This window comes from Copidosoma floridanum, unplaced genomic scaffold, assembly GCF_036245765.1.
Source record: "Copidosoma floridanum isolate Cflo_tuat_1 unplaced genomic scaffold, Cflo_Japanese_pri ptg000011l, whole genome shotgun sequence".
Lineage (NCBI taxonomy): Eukaryota > Metazoa > Arthropoda > Insecta > Hymenoptera > Encyrtidae > Copidosoma > Copidosoma floridanum.
Window position 1 is genome coordinate 6,495,760 of NW_028321888.1, and position 22,145 is coordinate 6,517,904.

A 22,145-nucleotide genomic window follows, 5' to 3' on the forward strand; every position below is an offset into this window, starting at 1 on the left:
GTAAATCATGAGATGGGAAATGCTAAAGTGTTGTATTCTCAAGGTGAAAACCGAAAATTCGGGCAAAATTTGTTAGTATATTATTTCTAAAACTCTGTCCAAAGCATCTTTATGCGTTGATCTGCAAGCAGTGGATTGCAGCTTCGAATTTTGTTTTATTTTAACAAACTGTTCATCTTATAATGTGCTTAGTAAGTCAGTGACAAACTTTTATCCTACTGATTTTTGAGGTGCAATTTCAATTTGTTTATTTGTAGTAGTCCTAAAAGTTGATGGTTATGCTAATGGGTTAAATATTTTTTCTAAGTCACTGGCTCCAGTAGTAGCTTCTTGTTGTGACTAATTATCTGTTTTGGTTTTATTGGATGATAAATCTGGTTAAGTGTTCGAGAGGCTAAGAATAAGAGATTTATCTTTTTGGGATATCAGTTTGGCTGGTTTTCTTCATCTTTCGATGTATCTAGAATTTCTGTGTCACCAAAGTCTGAAGTGGTCGTGGATCTCTCTGTAGGACATAAATTTTGTTTTTCTTGAGCTTCTCGCTTAAGTAACCTCTGAGCTATTGACGGTCCAGTGAGATCTTCTTTTCCTCCTTCCATTCCTGGTGATGTTATGAGAGGAGAATTTGTAGAGCCCTTTTTTCTTCCTCTCGTTACCTGCTTCGCTGTAGTAGTGGATTTGAGCTTATTTGAGTTTTGATTGATTATATCACTTGCTCTCTTAGCACGTACAATAGATGTTTTTGGATTTTGGGAGATTTTTTAAATAAGTTTTAAATGTAGCATAAGGGACTCTAATGTTTTATGGATACTAGACTCGCTGTCAGAACTCGAGCTGTTAGAGCGACTACTGCTTTGGTTACTGCTGAATGTTTGAATTTTCCTAACTTTTGTACGCCTTTCCTTAAAATCTATGTCATTTTTACAGTATTTATTTCATAAAAATCTGTAGAGTTACACGATAAAGCGTCAGTATTTGAATTCAAACGTCCAGGTTTGTACTTATAGGTGAAGTTGTACCCACGGAGTCTCGCTCTCCATTGATTTAGGCGACTCACAGGGTCTTTTATTGATTTGATCCATATCAAAGGCTCATGATGTATGTAAACTGTTAATTTTCGTCCGTATAAATAGTGTCGAAAATGTTGTACGGCAGCTATTACTGCTAAACACTTTTTTTCAGTAGTGGATTAATTTCTTTTGCATTTATTGAGAGTGCGAAGCATGTAGGCTACATGAAGGTCTTCTCCTGGTTATCCTTGACTTAAAACAGCACCAAGAGCTAAGTTGGAAGTGTCCGTAGTTAGAATAAGTGGTTTGTCGAGATGGACACATGCAAATACTGGGGCCTCACACAGGGGTGATTTAAGTTTTTCAAAGCTCTCTTCTAGAGTCTCAGTTCAATCGAGTTTTTGTTTTTTCCGTAATAAAATGGTTAAAGGTTCTGTAGTTTTAGCATAATCTTCAATAAACCGTCCATAATATCCCATGAGTCCAAAAAATTTTCGAATTTTTGTACAATTTGTTGGTATTGGGTGCTTCAAGTTTCTTGGGATTCATCAGGAACAGTTTTCGTGCTTAATTTTCTGCAATCTATTACAAGACGATGTCTCTTTTCTCCGTTGGGTCCTGCTTTTTGGGGACGATTCACAGTGAACTTTTTCATGGGCAAGAAAAGTAGTTAATGGTTCCTTCTTGTAATAATTAATTGATCTGATCTCTAACTGTTTTGAGTAGAGCAGGAGAATATATAATTGCTTAATAAAAACAGGTTTGTCTTTAGTTGCTGGTATATTATGTTGTACACACGATGTATGTGGAGTAACATCACTTTTGATATACCATAGATGTGAATAATCTTTTACTATTTAGAAAAATTATTTATAACTTGTCTTATTATGATAATGCCAGCAAAATTTTTCTGTGATACATTTAATTCTTTCCTCTGTTCTTGTGTTTGAAACATCATCACTAAAATCTGAGTCGAGAAAATTTTCTGAATTATCTAAATCAAAAGGTACGAGATTTTGTGGAGGGATCTTGATTTCTACTGGCTCTTCTCTAGTATTAACAGCCATCGTGAAAGAGTGGCCTTTATCGTATGTTACTGCTGTTTTACCTTTGAATATACCAGAAGTAGCTTATATCCAGTGTAGGTGTGCTTGCCCGTTGCTGTTAGTTTACATTACAGAAATTTCAGAAATTTCTATGGGAACTTTTATTCTGGCTGGTATTTTGTTTACACGATTTTTACCAAAGGTACTCCTGTGGGCTTAAAATGTTGAGAAGTTGGCAGAGATTCCAAGTTGTCATTATTAATGTTAATATCATCCATAATTTCGTAAAAATTATTTTGTTTACTCATTAATTTTGTCTTTGTATCAAGCTTTTAAAAAGTACGTTTTTCGTCGCTTATTGTTGCAATTCTTGCTATAAATAAAATGAAAATTATAGGTCTTCTTTTTAGTATTAAGACTCTTATGTTATAACAAAGCATGGCCTGTTTTTTACCTAGGAATCAGTTTCCTAATATTTCTGTCTCACCAAAGGGTGTTTCTGTTATAAGACTTCAAAAGCGTAATTTTTATTGAATATGTTAAGCGTTACTGTTCCTAATGTTATAATATTTTGAGAAGTGAATTCAATAAGAACAATTTTTGTATTAGTATTTATAATAATATTTGAAAGTAATCAAGATAGCTATATTTTAATAGCATTCACGTCTGCTCCTGCATCTATAATATAAGTGTCTTCACTTTTATTTAATTCTAAAATTTTAGGTCTTAGTATAGGTGCATTGCCAACATTTCTTGCGACGGACACTCGGGCGATTGCACAAATTGGTTTATCAGTGGTTGATGATTTAGGTTTTTGCTCGCTGCTGCGTCTGGGGTACGACCACCGTTTTCGTTTAAAGATGGCTTTGTTTAGAAGAAAAGGTCTGAACTTTTGCTAATTATGGAAAGAATTCAATCTTAAGTGAAAGCGAGTATAATTTCACGATTCTTGTGGTATCTGAATGTTTTTGCAAGTACAGGGATAATTTCCTATTAGAAAAGTAGACAAGTTACCAAATACACACTGCAGTAAGCTCGTGTGAAATGGGTTATTCCTATAGGCTGATTCTTGATTATGATGTTGTATTGGTTGTGTGGAGCCAAAATTTTGATGATCTTTCCACGAATCGTTCGAAGGTGGATAAGATTGTGTTTTATTTGATTCTTGTGACAATTTTATAGATTGACCAATAGAGTCGTTTCCATATTGGAAAGCTGTATGTGATACTTCTTTGTCATATGAATTTAACGTAATAGGAACAATTTTTGATTCTTTAGAATTGTAATAGTAAGATACATTATTGTGACTGTATATGTTGCGATCATCAAATTCAACATATTGTGTGCTGGTTTGATTAGGTTGAAAATGTGAAACATGCTCTTATCTGCCCTGCTGGTGTACTGATACATTTTGTTTTGCTGTAGGGTCTAACTGCTGAGCAAGGTACATGTGTGAATTCCGATGGTACATGGTAGCGTGAAAAATGGGGTATAATTATTATTATTTACCAACTCCATCTACACCTAAAGATATCTGTCAACCACTGGAAAACTAGTTAAGACAATGACGTGTAATTTTAGTGTCGAGAAAAAAACCGGAAGACGCTTGGTATATTCGTTCTAGAGGCATTTTAGAAACCTTTTCGTCATTCCACCATAACCTTAAAATGGAAGAGATCGGAGATAGACGCAAGGTGTTGAAACGTAAAAAAAATCATCAAGTAATTAAATGGAAATACAGAAACATTTTAGTACGTCTACCAACTAATGTTTCCAAAAATCGTCATCTTTAATCTTCGGGTGGTTTGCGTGCACTTATTTTTTTAAAATCGGAAAAAAAATCGCAACAACTCCGATTGGAACTCAATGAAAAATTCTTCGTTTTTTTGTAAAAAACACAAAAAATATTGTCATCTGTTTCTGCTAGGCAGTTTATAAAAAAATTTGCGCTTGAAGTCTTATTTTTCACGTTATTTTCGTTACAAATCGTTAAAAAATTGCTAGTTTTGTTCAAAAGAGATCACGTTTTTATACATATAAGAACATGTATAAATGTCCAATTACTTGGGAGGTCCAACTAAAGCATGTATAAATTTTTATTATTTTTATTATGTTAAGACTACAGATTTTTAGAAAAATTGTCATACGTAGCAATTGAAAAAAAGTGCCACCTCGACAATTTCTAATATTCTTATGTAACATATGAGCAGGCGTTGATAGAAAAATCGCCGAAAAACTATAAAATGTAGTAATTGTAGAGAAGAGTCACTGAGACATCAATGGCGAAATTAGTAACGCACTTTCCTGGCAAGAAAAGAGTTCCAGGTTCAAATCCTGGTTGAGGTGGCACTTTTGTTTCCATTGCTACGTATGACAATTTTTCTACAAATCTGTAGTTTTAACTGAAAAAAATCGAGTTGCCTTGGCAATCTTGAACTGGATGCGAAAGTCGATAAGTTGAATTACTTGCATGAATACTTACCTATCAATAAAATTAGATTTATTTCTAATATTCTCATGTAACATTTTTATTATGTTTAAGTCCATTTTTCAACCCCTAGGGGGTGATATTTTTGAACGCCTATTGTATTCTTTCGAAACTACTTGTGTCTTTGTTATTACGCTTAATATCATACGAAAATAGGTAAGTTACAGTAAAATTGTCAGTTTGCATGTATTGGTAGATATTTTAGGCCGATTGCAACATTTAGTTTCATGTGCAGTTCTTTATTTAGGAGGTTTATATTTAGAATATTTTAAAATGCTTTGCTCAATTGCTACCATTTTTGTTCTGCATGACATTACATTCATTTGACGGTTAGAAAAAGAACGTTTCTTTGCTGCACGAAGATACTTGGTCAATTTTGAAAAATTTAGCTCTTAAAATATGTCTATGGTAGCTAATTTATCAAATATACATATTTTCAGAGACTTTATCAGTTTATCTTATTTTTTGTATAAACATAATGTATAGAAATCATATAGAAATCATGCGAATAACTCAATCACCTCTTTTTAATATAACATTAAATTGTACCACAAATAATATTATGTACGTGCTATCCTGCCTTAAAAACCAGATTGGTCACGTGATGAAGCTTTTTTTTCGGTGTGATTGGTTTACAAATTAATAAAGCGTCAGAATAGAAAATTTACTCATTAAAATGAAAGTAAAATACATTTAAATGAGACTATTAGAAACAATGTCATTTATTTTTGTCGAAGAGCAGCTAGCTACTTGATATTTCTCTTACAACTATGTCGTGTAATGCAGATTGAAAATGGTAGCAATAAAGTGAAGCATTTTGAAACATTCTGAATATGGGCCCCATAAATAAAGGACAACTTATAAAACTGAATGTTGCAACGGACCTCAAATGTCTACTAGTACATGCAAACTGATAATTTTACTGTAACTTATCTATGTTTGGGCGATATTAAGCGTAATAACGAGGACAGAAGTGGTTCTAAAAGGATACAGAATGCATTTATTAATGTCACCCCCTATAGGGGGTTGAAAAATGGGATTAAACATAACAAAAACAGACGACATCAATACATGTCATAGTTGGACCTCCCAAAAACATGTAAAAAAAACGCCATCGGTTTTAAACGATACTCACAATTTTTGAACGATTGTTAACGAAAATGACTTAAAAATTTTAACTTTAAGCTCAAATTTCTCACAAACTGCTGAGCAGAAACAGATGACAGTGTTTTTTGTATTTTCTACAAAAAAAAATAAAGAATTTTCCATCAAGTTTTGATCAGTTTCGTTACGATTTTTTTTCCATTTCAAAAAAAGTTGGTACGCACAAGCCACCCGTAGATTTTAGATGACAAATTTTTTTAAATGTTAGTTGGTAGACGTACTAAAATGCTACCATATTTCCATGTAACTACTTGACGAATTTTTTTTACGTTTTAACACCCCCCGTCTATCTCCAATCCCTTCCCATTTTGAGGTTATGGTGCAATGACAAAAAAGTTTCCAAACTTCTTCTAGAACTGAAATACTAAGAGTCATCCGCCTTTTTTCTTGACACTAAAATTACGCGCCATTGCTCTGAATAAACGTTTTTGGTACGTTTGACATCATGTTGGCTTTGACTTCATCAAGTAGGCTTCGCATAAATTCTTTACGGCCAACCATTTCTAGATATAACTTACAATCAGACTATTAGTGCTCAGAAATGTTGTTAGAAGTGGCTTTTTTTTTGCTGCTCTAGAGCTTGATTGATGAGTTGAAAGATTCCCTCATAAAAATCGCGAACAGTTTCTCCCTCTTTCATCTGAGAATTATTGATGTCGGTGATATATTGAGCATAAATTTTAGAAGAAGTGAAGTGTGCCTATAAGTAGTTTATAAGATCATCTAATGTATTCATTGTTAATCTATCTCGACAACTTTTTTTTTTGGCCTTATTGTAAACGAGTACATATAGCCTTGGTACAGTAAGGCACATTTTACATTATGTGTGTTACATATTACAAGTATTGGTTACATATTACATTATTGGTTACACATTACTGGATAACACTTTGAAGTTTTTATTGGTACGGTGATGATGTCACATAGACCACCTCAACGAGAGTGGAGGATCTATGTGGAAGGCAATTTTTTCTGCGAAAAGGTCGCCCAAACCCTTCACGAGAAACATTGCGTGGTGAAAAAGCCCATGTGAAAAATCACAGAGGTACTTGCTCGGGAGAGTCGCACTGGCCGGGAACCGAACCCACAGTCTCCCGCGTGCCGTCCCACAAATCAGCCGACCGAACCACCGCGCGCTCATCTAGACAATTTTTTGCCTTATCCTTTAGCCTAGGAATGACTGTTTACCATTCTTAACATCTTGCAAAAAATCTCTGAGAGTTGTATTATGATCACTGTATATGAGTGTGTGTAAGGCAGCTTGATTAATACGTAAAACTGAATTATTAAGGGCTACGTTACGTGATAATTCAAGGAACTAAAGCAATTTTTACAATACAAGTGATTTTTCGGCTTTCCTTGTCCTATAGTATTGTTCGGGTAACTCTACTCTTGTAGCTAGATCAGCTATCTTGCTCATATCTTTAAGTCTCTGATCCATTACAAAATAAGTTTTTGAAAATTGATAAAAGAAGACAATAAAGAAATTTTTTTACATAAAAAGGAAATAAAATGACAAAAAAAAAATTAAAAAACTGAAAAGAAACAAACCAGAAGGTATAATTACGTCATAGGACCCACGGTAAAAACGAAGTTACTTAAACATAAGATAAGTGCCGAAAAATAATTAAATATAAGATGTGTGTCGAAAAACATTATAAAATAAAAAAACACGATGTCTCAGGTAACAAGGGGGTTGCGAGACCCATAAAAAGAACGGAGCTCTATAAGAATAAGTACTGCATTCATGTAGTGCAGTAAAACAAAAACTTGAAAAACGAATGAAAAAAAAAAAAATGAAAGAAGTCGTTCAGTACTCACGATGGTTAAACTTTGTGAGTACTGTATTTATGCACGACGTACTCACGAAGCTCAACCATCGTGACTACTGAACTACTTTTTTCATTTTTTTTTTTTTTTTTCATTCGTTTTTTAAGTTTTTGTTTTAATGCACTACATGAATGCAGTCCATATTCTTATAGAGCTTTATTCTTCCGATGGGTCTCATGACCCCCTTGTTACCTAAGAAATTCTGTTTCTTTATTTTATAATGTTTTTCGACACACATCTCATGTTTTAGGACATTACGATACTAGTGCGCGAGGAAGGCGATTGACGCACTCGTAACAGTTCGTACACGAGCGTTTGCGCGTGTACGAAGACACGCGTGTGTCAATCACCTAACTGCTCGCACATGTGGTGTATACGACTGTTCGACACATCGTGCGCAGAGAACAAAATTATGAGACACCTAATGTGGCTCTAAAGATCTTGACGTACACACGCACTCGCACGAGTGCGCAGCACAAGTTGTGAGTCGCGTGTGTAAATCGAGGTCGTTAGAGCCATGATAGATGGCTCATAATTGAGATCCCTGCGCACGGTTTGTCGAAAAATTATTTTTCGGCACTCATCTCATGTTTAAAAAACTTTGTTCTTACCATGGGCCCCACAACCCATTAATGCCCCCTAGTTTGTTTGCTTAAATTTTTTCATTTTTTAAAAAATTTTTTTAAGTTTATTTTTTTTTTAATTTCATTTAGGCTTCTTTTTTTTTCTAGTTATTTTAATTTCATTTTTTTATTCCATTGTACTTTTTCATGTCAGTTTTGATTATGTTTCTTTTTTTTTATTTTTTTTTTATTACTTTTTTGTTTATTTTACTTAATCTTCTTTTTTTTATTTTTTTTTTTATTTTATTTTTTTTTCATTCCATTGAATTTTTTCGTGTCTTTTTTTATTTCATTTCATTCTTTTTTTTTCAATTTTCGTTTTATTACTTTTTTCTTAAAATTTTTTCTAAATTCATGTCCTTACTTTTTTTTTTTTTTGTTAATATTGTTAGTTTTTTTTTGTTTAATTACTTTTTTTATCAATTTTTTTACTTACTTTTTTTTTACTTTTTTTTTTATTCCACTTCTTCTTTTTTTATTTCGATTTTTTATTTTTTGTCATATTAATTACCTATTTTTTTTTCATTTTATACTTATTATTTTTTTTGTTCACTTATTTTTTAAATTTCATGTCATACCTTCCCTTTTATTTTCATTTTTAATTGTTTATCATTGCATTTTGTTAAACTCATCACTTCCTTTGACTTTTTCGATTTCTATTTCGAAAGACTTGAACCCTTTGAACCCTTTTCAACTGAATTCATTTACAACTAAAATTGTCTTCTAGGCTGTCAACTGTATCACTACCAATGACTTCAAAGCCATAGCATTAATTTAATTTCGAAATGTTTAGCTAAAAAAAAAGCTTAAACTTAAAACTGAAAGTTACAACTAAAAGAAGAGTTGCAACTGAAAGTTGTAACTCTTCTTTCTTCCAGTGGCAACTTCCAGTTGCAACTCTTCTTTCAGTTGCAATTTCTAGATTTAAGTTTAAGCTTTTTTTTTAGCTAAATATTTAAAAATTAAATTAATGCTATGGCTTTGAAGTTATAAGTAATGATACAGTGGGCTGCCTAGAAGGTAATTTTAGTTGTAAAAAAAATTATTAAGTTTAGCTAGGGCCTAGTAAACGAAGATTGAAGAAAAATACTTTTAGAAAATCGTTCTAACAACTGAAACAAACATTCAGACGGTCCACTATGTATATGTCTCTATAGATGACTACAAATCCATGGCATTACGAAAAATTCGAAATTTTTGAGATGAAAAACAGCCAAAACTCTTAACGCCCATATCACCGTAAGTAATGGATAAATTCAACCAGTGGATAGTGGGTGCTTGGGCATCCAATAATGAAGTTGTACTTCTTAAACATTCTGTGTCAAACAATGCATAAATAAAAATACCGAGAAAAATACCTTGTATGAAACGATATTTTAAATAATCCTATGCGATGTATCGCAGGTGGTGCAGTTATTTTTTGAACTATCATATTTGGTAATTGGGTGTGGCTTTAATAAATATTGTAATATCAAATAAATAAACAATTATTAACAACATATTATCTAGATAAGAATAGTTTAGATTAAAGCCACGGCACGATGTGCTGACTAGCTGGCCAGTACAAGACTGTGTGCTTTCATCTCCAATAGGGTAGTATTACATCATTACATGGCAGTGAACGTCACTGCAGGAAGTTTATCACACGTACGTTTTTTGATTGATATCATTGAAACGTGCATTTGTTATAGCATAAAAAATGCACACAAAAAATTGTCGTTTTTTGTACCGTTTTTTATATGATTAATTTGAAAAAAACCTCAATTTATTATTTAATTTTATGAAAGAATCACGTGAAATTGCATTTACAAGGAAATGATCTGTTGAAAGCTCCTAATGTTTTGTATAATAGATTTCTATTATATAAACCTATAAAATTTTGAAATTATTCCACAAGTTGTTTTTTCAATAAAATAAGAAAGAAAGGGTCAAGTATTCATAAGAGCGCATGTATAGGTATATTTATATGAAAAAAGTAATTGCCAGCGTTGATACATATTTGCGCTTCTGTTACCTCTCTAAACTTTCCCCTCAGAAACTGCGATGAACGTTCTTAACTCAAAAAAATCACCTAAGTTTCGAATACAAAAGTCATGAAAGAATTAAACACAATGAAAATTAATTAACGTATTTATAGAACCTCTTATGAATAAACCATTGATAAAAAAAAGATAGAAAAAATGTAAGACTGTTGGAAAGAAGTTGCAAAACTTTGAAAAATTGAAAAAATTGTAAAAATAGTTATTTATTGATTTATTTCAAAATTAACAAATTAATTAAAATTTAATAAATATTCAATATAGTATGGAAAAGCTGCTGCTAAAAAAGATTTTATTTTAAAATTTGGAAAATAATTATTTAATTTAAAAAAAAATAGTTAGTCAAATGAATAATTTAAGAATTAATTAAACATATTATCGAGCCATGTCAACTTATAATCACTAAATAAATATTCAAATTAATATTGAGTTACGAACCACAGTATAAGTAAAAGAAACTGAAATCCTCATGTTGAAAGCGCTCGTAGCAGAGTGGGTAAGATACTCAGCTAGTATGCAGGAGGTCAAGGGTTTAAATCTCTGGAAAAGTTTTTTTCATTTTTTTTATTTATTTATTTATTTATTTTTTTTTTTTTTAAGAATTGTAGAAGAAAAAAATTTAAGATTTCGTAAAAATTATTGTGGAAAAAAAAAATTATGATTTAATGAAACATTCATTGCTCGGTGTATGTATGTGCTTTGATGATGTAGTGCGAAGGGAAATGGCGGGGCGAGGCAAAACGGGAAGTGATGAGAGGAGGTGTGCAGGAGACTAGTACAGCACAGTTGGAAGAGATAGGGTGAGGAGAAGTGTGTAGGAGACTGATGGTAAGGATGACGGAGTAAGGGGGGAATAAAATAAATTAGAAGCAAGAGACTTCCAGTAAGCGACTACCGTTTCATAGAAATCTGTCGTTTTTAAAATTACAGCCCCCCAAGCACGTGACATAAAGAAGTTCGTTCTAAAAAAAAATAAAAACAAATATTTTTATTTAATTAAAGTATACTTTAAGTAAACTAAAATGCTTAATTCCTGATTTAGTTTTGTTCATCAAGAACTAGCCGTCAGCCCAAGGGCCTCATTTGCTTTTACTTACAGTATACTTTTCTTTTAAATCGTTGACTTGGCGTTGTGGTGTTAGGTTTCACTGAGCGATACGTAGAGAGTGGTGTACGCTGAGCTAGCAGTGACTTAGCGTCTGATCGAGGTCTTTCGATATCTTGCAAATCGCTGCAGCCAGCTCACAGCGATTTGTGAGATATCGAAAGACCTGTATCAGACACCTCTGTGGGTTTATGTTCTATATCTTACAGTAGTAGCGTATCTTATTCGTTTTTGTTTTTCTCACGTCCTTACAAAAGTCTTTGTCATATGTTGTTTATTAAATTTTTTCATGATATTCTATTTATTCGTCAGAGTTAGAATTATGTTTCTAGAATTTTGAATCTTGGAATGTTTCATATAATTTAATAACTAGATCATTTTAAATTGAGAAAGTAAATTTTGATCAACAACCAAGTTATGTCTTATCTTATAATTTAATTAATTTAGAAAAGCTGGAAATAGTTGATTTTACAAATAGTGTAAATTATAAAATTCATATTCCCATTTACAATGATTATAAAACTTATAGTTTTTTTTAACTTAACTTACATTTATGATTGTTGGGTAGCTGCTGCTGGCGTGCACGCAGTCACAAGATCTTACAAGGTTTACCACAACGATGATCCTAATCCTATAGGAGAGTACTGGTGGCAATGACAATAGTTAGGCTGCTGCTTTTAACGTTGAAACCTAAGTTAACGGTCCTTTCTTTCTTGTTCCTCCTTGGTTTAATTTTCAGCCGAGTTTTCAGTAGCCCGGTGTGCTCGAGCTTTTCTCACTTAGTTTATTGACTGAACTAAGTCTTACATTTGCTTGAAATGCATGCTTCTAACACAGCTTAGTCACCAAACTAAGTATTACACTTACTTAAAAGATGCAACAGAACTATTTTTCCAACCTTTACAGTTACTTTAGAGCTCTTGACCAAAGAGAAAAAGCGAATATTCTCATGTGCAACGAAGTTTTTTGTACTTTTGTATTAAAGGAGGACAAATCAGGTTGGAGATCTGAATGACCGATCAGAGCTTAACCTAATTACTCTCGATTAACACGAGCACAGTCATAGTGCAACAACTACACAGTAATTAAAGGTTAAAACTGCTGATCTTTTGGATTTCACTTTAAGTACAAGTTGTCAAAATTGTGTGATATTTCTTGTGGACGTACGCAATAAGGAATATTGAAACTGTTGATTATTTACCGTCTTGGATGTACCACTGCAAATTGATGTTGTGAGATGGAAGCTTTATACGATCGTTAGAGGTTATACGTGCAGTTTAAGTTTTGCGACGGTAGCTTGTTTTAAAAGAAGTGAGTTGTATGTCATGTGATTGCAGAAACAGAGATACCGCTCGATGTTTGAAGATCGCTGAGCGCTTGCTTTTTTAATTTAAAAAAACGGTACTATGTATTTTAAAGTCATAAATATGAAGTATACGACTTGAGATGTTATACTCTAAAAGAAAAAGGTTATTTGTTAAGACTTTAAAAGTATAAAATTGATTAAAAATGTACAATCAAAATTTTTTTCTTGCAATTACAAAGTTTTACAACCAGATAAACAAAGTCCTAGAGCCTAGTCTTTTTCATACTTTAGGGTAACAGATTATAACTTAACTTTTTTCCTATGACTGCTGACGTTAGTAATTAAGTGGTACACTATCTTCCGTGGCCCTAACGTGGCTTATCTGATAAAAAGGATTGATACATATTGAGTAAAAAAAATTTTGTACGATTTAGTGATACTAATCGTAAATTTTAGGTCTTAGGAGGTTTGGGAATATTAATAAAATGCACGTATTATAATGATATTAGGCTTCCTTGATAGTATAAAATAATACCAACGTCAAACAGAAGTAAAATATAGATGAGTTTGGAAGGTGCAAGAGGGGGCGCATGGTAAAAGAAACCAAGTTGCACGGACAGGGGGGCTGCTTCCTTCTTTTTCCCTTTAAATGATACTCCCGAATCTCCTTTAAGAGAAATAACATCTTTTCAGCAAATATCTATAATATCTTATTTCGAGCCCTCTGTGCTTTTCTTTAAATTGATGTAAGTTTCATCGATTCGAAAAAACAATTTAGGCAAATTATTTTTAGTTGACAAGTCTTGATCTCAGCTTTTATTTAAGTCAAGTATGAACGTTCCAACTAAGCAAGCAGCTTACCTATACGCAGAAACAGACACAATTTTTTTTTAAATTAACTAAAACTCGCTTTTACGAAGTGTCTTGCATTTTTTGACAATGTAACTTTATAGTAAAATAGTTTTACATACTTGTTGCATACGTTACTTAAAGAATAGAAATCCATGTAAAACAATTTTTTTTAAATCATTTTTTTTACGTTTATTTTTAAAGTTTGGTTCAAGGTACAGCGAGATAACGCAGGTATATGGGGAGATCTACACAAAAAATTAGATTTTTTTCCTCAATTTGTAAATAACAATTTTTTTGGCACATCCTTAAGATTAAGCTTTTTTTCATTACGTGTACTATGGGGGAGAAATTAAAATAATGAATGAGTGTCAGTATTGAAGAAAACGTTTTTCCGAGGCTTACGTGTTAAAATCGGATATGTACAGATTTTTTTTTTTGTAGTGCTTTACGTCCGGCTCTCTTGTAGAGGCACTACTTAGGGCACTTAGCACTTGGGAGTGGGAAGAAGTTGGGATGGAATTCGAAAGGGGGAGAGCCCTAACAACTGCTCCGCATTTGCTCATGACAATTGACATGTGGATTAGGAAAACCTGGGACATCTCCCGTAGGAAAAACCTGATCCAGAACAGCCCGGTGTATCTGCCTCATTTCTGACCTGGTGTATAATCTGCAGACTTAGACAACGGGGCAGAAATTTGGCACTCTCCCGCTCACGATGTCAAAAAAACAGTGAAACAGTCAATTAATCCACGAAGCAAACAGCAGAGGCGAAACGGCGAAACTTGAACGGTCACCCATCCAAGTACTTAGCGCTGCTTAATCTTAGTGATCGACGGAGCTGCAACTCTATCGCTGAGCCATCGTTCGGTGTATATGTATAGATGATGTGCACTGATATAATAATAGCATGTAAATCACAGAAAAAGATGTCACTCTGTCACCTATATTGAAACCTGTGTTTATTTGTTCCTTTATAGAGCACAACGTTACGAGTAAAACAAACCCAGTTCAATGGTATACTTCCAAAAAAAAAAGTTTTATCTAAAAATTGAGCACAAAAATGCGATACTCTTTGTGTATTTACTTATATAAGAAATAGATTAGAGCAAGTTAGTAAGCGATGAAAATTCAAAGCACTTATCTATTTTATGCATTTAACATAAGATTCTTTCATTATTTCGGATAACTTAAACTCTTGTCTTGTCTTGTTATTTATTTCACTATTCGGTACCTAACTGGACTCTGTTGGGCCAGAAGCTATCACAGTGATAATGGAACATGTCGAGAAAAAAACCAGCAGAGGGGCTGCGAGAACATAGAGCGGAGATTGAATCCTAGCCCTCCAGGTGGAACGCTCTACCACTGACCTACTTGTAGCTCATAAATTTAACTTAAATAAACTAATTTAACTAAAGTAGATTAGATTTTCGAGATATCAAGATTTTAAATTCAATAGAGACTTTTTTTGCCATTTAAACAAAGTCTATTAGGCATTCAGCGTTACATTTTCAATAGAGACATTATTCAACTTGATATGCAAGGGAATGCATTTCTATAAAAGGGATCGGCAACGGTATTCAAAGTAAAATACCATCTCATATACATGTATGTAGTATGAACGTGTACGTGCATACAATAATACAGAAAAGTAATTATGATATGGCAAACATACTTAACATTTGTTTAGTGATTTATCATATAATTAACGATGCTTAATGCAGATTATGTACTAGCGGCTTCACCCAAGATTCATTCAGCGGAGCACCTAAGTGTGTTGATTCGTTATGTTAAATATTCTTAGTGATCTGCAATACTTTAAAATTTCAAATCGATTGTTCACACTTCTTGGAGTAAAAAAACTATGGTTAAAAAAATTTCTGTTTCAAATGCGTGCAGTTTTGGTCGAGTAATGAGCTGTAAAAACGTAAAGAAAATGTTATGGTGCTGAAAAGTGTCATACGTTCCTTCTGTCATATAATAGTTTTTGGCACTAAAAAGGCCGTTGGTTTCCACTTTCTAACGTTACAATATATTTTTGTTATCCCTGACAGTAAAATTTATTGTTGACGTCCGTGTTGGGGACAATACGAACCCAGTTTTTGTACCTACAAGTCCTTATTGTCTCCTATCCTTCTTAAAGGTAGATCCATAAAATAATAACATACATTAATATACGACGTCAGATATCATTACCATTTAATAAAAGTATACGTTTAATTTATAATTGACAAACATCTATATACAATCACGACCCTCACAGTACATCAGCTTCTTTACAGCCTCGTGTCGTAATATACTAAAATAAAAGGCTGTTCGTAAAAGTCGTAAGGACTCAAAGCTTATAACAAACGTAGAAGTTAAAATACCAAACATCTACATTTGGTGTTTATGGAAGTATCATTGAAATTATGAGTTCAGTTGATCATTTTAAAATAAATAAGAGTTATGATTGAGGATTTAAATAAAAGTTATTTATCCAAAGACTCGTAAATTGATTTACGATTCCCTAGTACTGCAGTCCAATAAAAACCAATAAAAAAAAATTTTATAAGACAGTGATGTGCGTTTGCACCCGTAATTTAATACAAAATCCATAGCAAATCAAATATTTATTTGTGTTTATGGGAAATACCTTACAATTAATAATGTGATGTTATGATGATATGCAAATATTTAATAAATAAGAAATGTAGCGGTATTCATAACAAGCGACTTTTATAGGATTTTATGGGAAACATATCAGCATATGTTAAATACTAATTCATTGTATTGGATTTTATTCAACTGGAAAAAAAAGACAGGTCACTGAATTATTACTTTTATGAGAGTTTACTGGAGAAGCCTAGTAAGAATTATATTCACCTTTATTGGTCATAGTAGAATTTGGTAATGTCATTTAAATCATGTTTTTATTGGCTTTTACGACTATTTAATTTAACAATTTTTATAGGACACTACTATCATTTTAACGAACTATCGAGAAGTAAATCAATGATTTGTTGGTGCTTACGGAAAATACCTTACAATAAATCAATGTGATTTTACGATGATGTGCAAATATTTAATAAATAATAAATGTAGATGTATACACAACAAGCGACTTTTATTGGAGTTTATGGGAAATATATCAGCACTCATTGAGAGTTAAATAAGCTTTGTCCAGTAAATGAATTTTTGTGGAAATTACTGCATAATGGATTTTTATTGAACTTTGCAGGTGTATCTAAAATCTAAAAGCCCTGAGTTAAAATTTATCTTTGTATTGGAATTAACAAGGAAAATCTAAGCACAGCACGATACTTTTGTGGAAATATTGGTTTTTATTATACATAAAAGCGATTTAAAGCATTGATATAATTGGTTCTTATTGGGAATCCCTGCACAATTTTAATTATAGTTATTTGGTACTACTAAATTAGTGTATTTATTTTCTATTATGATTTTTAACAGCATTTGTACTACTACATGATCAGTTTCTTATGGATTCTTATCGTCATTTGTAGACATACCTGTAGCTCTCCTTTAGGCCGATAAAGTTTATTGGAATTTCTGAAAAAAATGCAATTTCTGCGTGCGATTGTTTAAAATCTGTTGAAACTTATTTTACTTAACAGCTATTTATATGATTATTTCTATTGATTCGTATTGAGTAGTATACTATTGTATTGAAAATCGTATAAGATTCGATGTTAGAAAAAAAATCATCCACTGAAGAAGACGGCACATTAAACTGAACGTCAAATTGATCGTAAAAAATAATTTATTTCAAAAGTACTGCATATTGATAATGACCAACATAGGTTTGTCTATAGTTTTACGATTTGTACTCATTTATATGTAAGTTTTATTGCCAAAATTGGATAAGTATCAATAAAATTTTATTTGCTATAAGCGCTAACTGTACAATAAATAACAGACAAATAGTCCAATGTACAGATTATAAAAAGTGCGTATAACATTAGCTACATGTAGTATGCAACAATTACGTATGAGATTAATTAACTATGTATGCTATGAAATAGTGGTTCTCAAATTAAAATACAAATAACTGATGAAGACAATATAATTATGAGTCAAAATATTTCTAAATAGTTATACAGAAATAAGAGTTGACTAATTCCTATAAAATTGAACTCATACTAAATTCCACTTCGCAAATAACACGTTAACTATTCACCAAAAATAATGTATGGGCTGTATACGATAAGTATACATAGAATTAATTTATCGCATTAAAAGCATGAGTGACGCAATGGTTTTACAGATGAGTCCCAACACGTTTTTTTAATGTTTTTTTGTCAGCTGTAAACTTTTTATATATAATGTAAACTGCAAAAATAAACATCGAATATTACACACTAGTCAATGTAGATATTTGTTATTTAGCTAAGTCAAAACGATAATTATTAGAAAACATTACCTGTAGCAGAATTAAAGCTTGTTACAGCATACATGCGTTATTAAAATTAACTAGTATCCTAATAAAAAACAAAGTTTTAGATAAAAGGATCGATGCCTAAAAATTAAATACAATAGATTACGGCCATCGGCATTTGCACCCGTATACCCTAATTCGGATATGTAGAATTCTAATCATATGTTAACTTTATGAGCATAGTTGAAAAATTTACTTATCTTTTAAATTGCAATAAAAAAAAAAAAAAAAAAAAATTACCTGATACATTTGACACATCTGATAGAAGATACATGAGGCAACGGTTTAAGACAATACTTTTCAATAAAAATTTAATTGGTTATTAATAAGAAAAAGTTATTAAAATATCTGTTATCAAATAAATAAACGCAGATAAAAAATACGATGAGAGTAACAATGGGAATCGTCACATAAAAATAAAAAATAATTAAAAAAAAAAAAAAATTTTGTACACTGATGAATCAGGAGAGACAAATAAATTCCAATACGTTAATCAGGCTATTGGCTTAATATCGATTCCCATTCAGTCATATAAACTTGCAAACGTTTGATAATATCACAAGCATGATTACGAATTGTGATTTGACTATAAAATAAAATAATAAAATTATAAGAATTATCTGATAAATCTTCCAATCGTTCAAAAAAATTCTTTTCAGTAAAAATTTGAAAGGTTTTTGCTCATAAACCGTATAACAATTTTATCAACGAATAACTAGAAACACACATAAAATGTATGATAGGATTACCTCATACGATTAGATTCAATTTTATTCCTATAAACTTTAATAAACTATTTATTTGGCTCTGAAAATACGATCTTAAAAACTAGTATTTGAAAAAAAATAAGAAATGAAAAAAAAATAAAGAAAAAAATAATTAAAAAAAAAAAAATTAAATAAAATATGAAAAAACAACGGAATAAAATATGAAAAAAAATAATGCAAGAAATGAAAAAAAAACAAATAAATAAATAAATGAAAAAAATATAAAGGAAATTAAAAAAACAATCCAGGGGGTATAAATGGGTCATGGGACCTACGGTAAAAACGTGGTTCTTTAAACGTGAGATGAGTATAGACACAATTTCTCAGATAACAAGGGGGTCACCAGACCCATAGGAAGAACGAAGCTCTATAAACGTTAGTACTGCATTCACATAGTTCACTAAAACAAAAACTTGAAAAATGAATTTAAAAAAAAAATAAAATAGTTTAGTACTCACGATGGTTAAACTTCGTGAGTACTGTAATTATGCCTGACAATTCATTACTTTTTTTTTCATTTTTTTGTATTTCCTTTATTTCATTTCTTTTTTTATTTTTCTATTTAATCTTATTTTTTGTCTTCCATTTTTTATTTTATTTTATTTTTTATTCCATTGTATTTTGTCATGTGTTTTTATCTTTATTTTTTGTTTTTTAAATGCATTTCGTTTTTTTTTTTTTCAAATTTTATTTTCCGTATTTTTATTTCATTTCCTTTTTTTTTTTTTTTTTGTTTCATTTTATTTTTTTTAATGTCTTTTCGGATTTCATTATTTTTTTTTTATTTTATTTCTTTATTTTTTTTTATATTATCTTCCATTTTATTTCTCTTCTTATTTCATATTTATTTATTTTTTTTTTTTCATTGAATTTTTTTATTTTGATTTAATACCTTTATTTTCATTTTTATTTTCAATTGTTTATCATTGCATTTTGTTTAAATTTGTTTCATTTAATTTCTGTGTATAAATTTTTTCCAAATTATTTTTTTTCTTACTAATTTTTTCGCACTTGTATAGCTAATTAATACAATTTTTGTTTTATTTTAAAACTTATATTTTTATGGAAGGGGATAAGAAATAAAACATTGAAATTTAATGTAAAATATCTTTGTTACTATAATATAAAAATACAAAATCTGCGAGTATGTTAATATATATTTAATTACATACAAAAAACTGAATTTTAAAATTAATCACATTCTACAACAGCAACTATTGGTTTATGGTAACTAAAATAAGATACGTATGTTTCTGACTGTATTTTATTTAGATATCAATTAAAAGGACATCTATCGTGGTCTCATACTTTGTTGTATGCTTTTCAGGATCATTATTCATAGTTAAATTTAATTTTTGGAAGAGGAAATTGGTCAATGGCTCGGAATTTTTATCAGCAAAGTTTATATTAGAATCACCAGCTAAAATAAGTGTAAGTTTATTAAAATCTTTGCCAAGCAATTGTGCACCTCCTTCAGTATACTCCAGTAGTGTTGTGTGAATTGTATCAATTATATCTTCTATTTTTTGATTCTGAACATGTATGGCTACTATTACTATTTTTTGGCCATTTTTTATTGTAGACATGGCTGAAAAAGTGTCTGCAATATCTGTTGTTCGGACATTAAAATCATGGGTATTTTGTACAGTCATATCCGTATTTGGACCAACGATGTTTACTGGATCATCAATGTTATGATACATTGCAACTCTCGGTGACCGTGCCTTGTCATGTTTAAAATGGACGATACAGTTAAATTGTGGTATGTCGATTTGTTGATTAGTGTCCATCCATGTTTCAGTGAACATTAAAACATTACATTTTCTAGTGACTGTATCATTCAAATCAAGTAAATGTTTCCGTAGACTTTGAGTATTAAAACATAATATAGACATATTTTTTTTACCAGAACTGAAATTGGTAATCATTTGAGCTTTATTTTCAAGATAATTTAAAGAGAGCCTTTGAAATTCTTGTACTAAACTTACAGTCGAAGCAGCTTGTCGACGGTTATGATGAAATTTAAACTTAGTCGGATCGTTATCAGGTGTTACAATATTCAAGCCTTCAAGACTTGTTACACGAGAAAGTGCAACGTAAACGAGTGATTGCGAATACTGATAAACAACTTGATTGAACGTTCCACCTTGTGATTTGTGAATTGTCATAGCACAAGCTGCTATCAATGGGAAATGTTTTCGTTTAACGGTAACTTTATTGTCTCTTGTTAAAGAAATATTCGATGTTCGTAGTTCGATCGGTACGGCAGATCTATTAATTCCATTTTTTATATCGAATGAAGCAGCTTTTTTCTGATTTTTTCACCAATTTTAAAGTTACCAGAAAATTCTAACCAAACTCGACAAGCAATATTATCTTTATCAAAATCCAAATGTGCTAACTTACTAACAGCACTGTTGGCTAAGCAATCAGATACATCAATATTTAAAGTAATAAAATAATACTTATCTTTAACAAAAGTAATAATGTAAGATAAACCACCTGTATCTATTACTGAGATTTTGTGTTTTTTTGTCTAAAAGCACTTTTCTGTCGAGCATATTGTGATCCAACAATGACATCATTGGCTGTAGAAATTATTTTGTGTGGTGATTGTTGTAAAATTTCATTATTGTAACTATTAACATCTACATTTGTAACATATAAATGAACTCCATTAGGGCACAATCTTTGAACTTTAGATTTTGTAAAAAATCTTGATTCAAGAATATCGAGTTCAACATTTGATAATATTTTACCATTGCCAAGTTTTGTTAATGTAGAAAAAAACGTTCCATTAGCTTGCCTCATTACTTGAGTAAGATGGTAAAATTTCAATTTTCGCCATAAATAAGGCCCAACCATACAATTTTTAATTGATTCGTAAATAGGCGTTGATCTAACTGGTGGGAGATGACGTAAATCGCCAATAAAAATAACGTCAATATTTCCAAAATCATCTTTATGATTTCCCGTAATTTTTTTTAGACGCGTGTCAATCTTAACCAAGAGTTCTGTACTGACCATGCTTATTTCATCAATGAAAAGTACTTTAAGGTATTTAAAAAGACATCTGTATAATTTTAAAAGTTCTGATAATAACGGTAATAGATTTGAAAGAGAAATTTTGAGAGCAGTGTGAATGGTTGTACCGTCAATTGCTACAGCAGTTTTACCAGTAGAAGCACAGGTTATGTAAGCATTGCAATAACCATCGGTGTCAGTGAACCTATTGTATAATTCCATAATTAGTTTGACAACAAATGTTTTAGTACACCCAGCAGGACCAGTCAAAAATATTTGAAAAGGTGACTCATGTTTATTCTGAAGATGATCAATAATGATATCTAAGAGTTCTCGTTGCTCTTTGTTTGCAGATCTCATTAAATTGTAAAACTGTTCAGTATCCATTAAATTTTTTTTTTTTTTTTTGCTATGACAAAAAATTGATTTAAAGATTCACGTTGCAAATCAGTGTTA

General features: G+C 31.2%; 1 pseudogene; it reads right to left on the reverse strand.

Moving 5' to 3' along the window:
- Window positions 1-425: 425 nt before the first annotated feature.
- The window catches only part of LOC149375154 (uncharacterized), a 41,299-nt pseudogene continuing 19,579 nt past the window's right edge, over window positions 426-22,145 (reverse strand).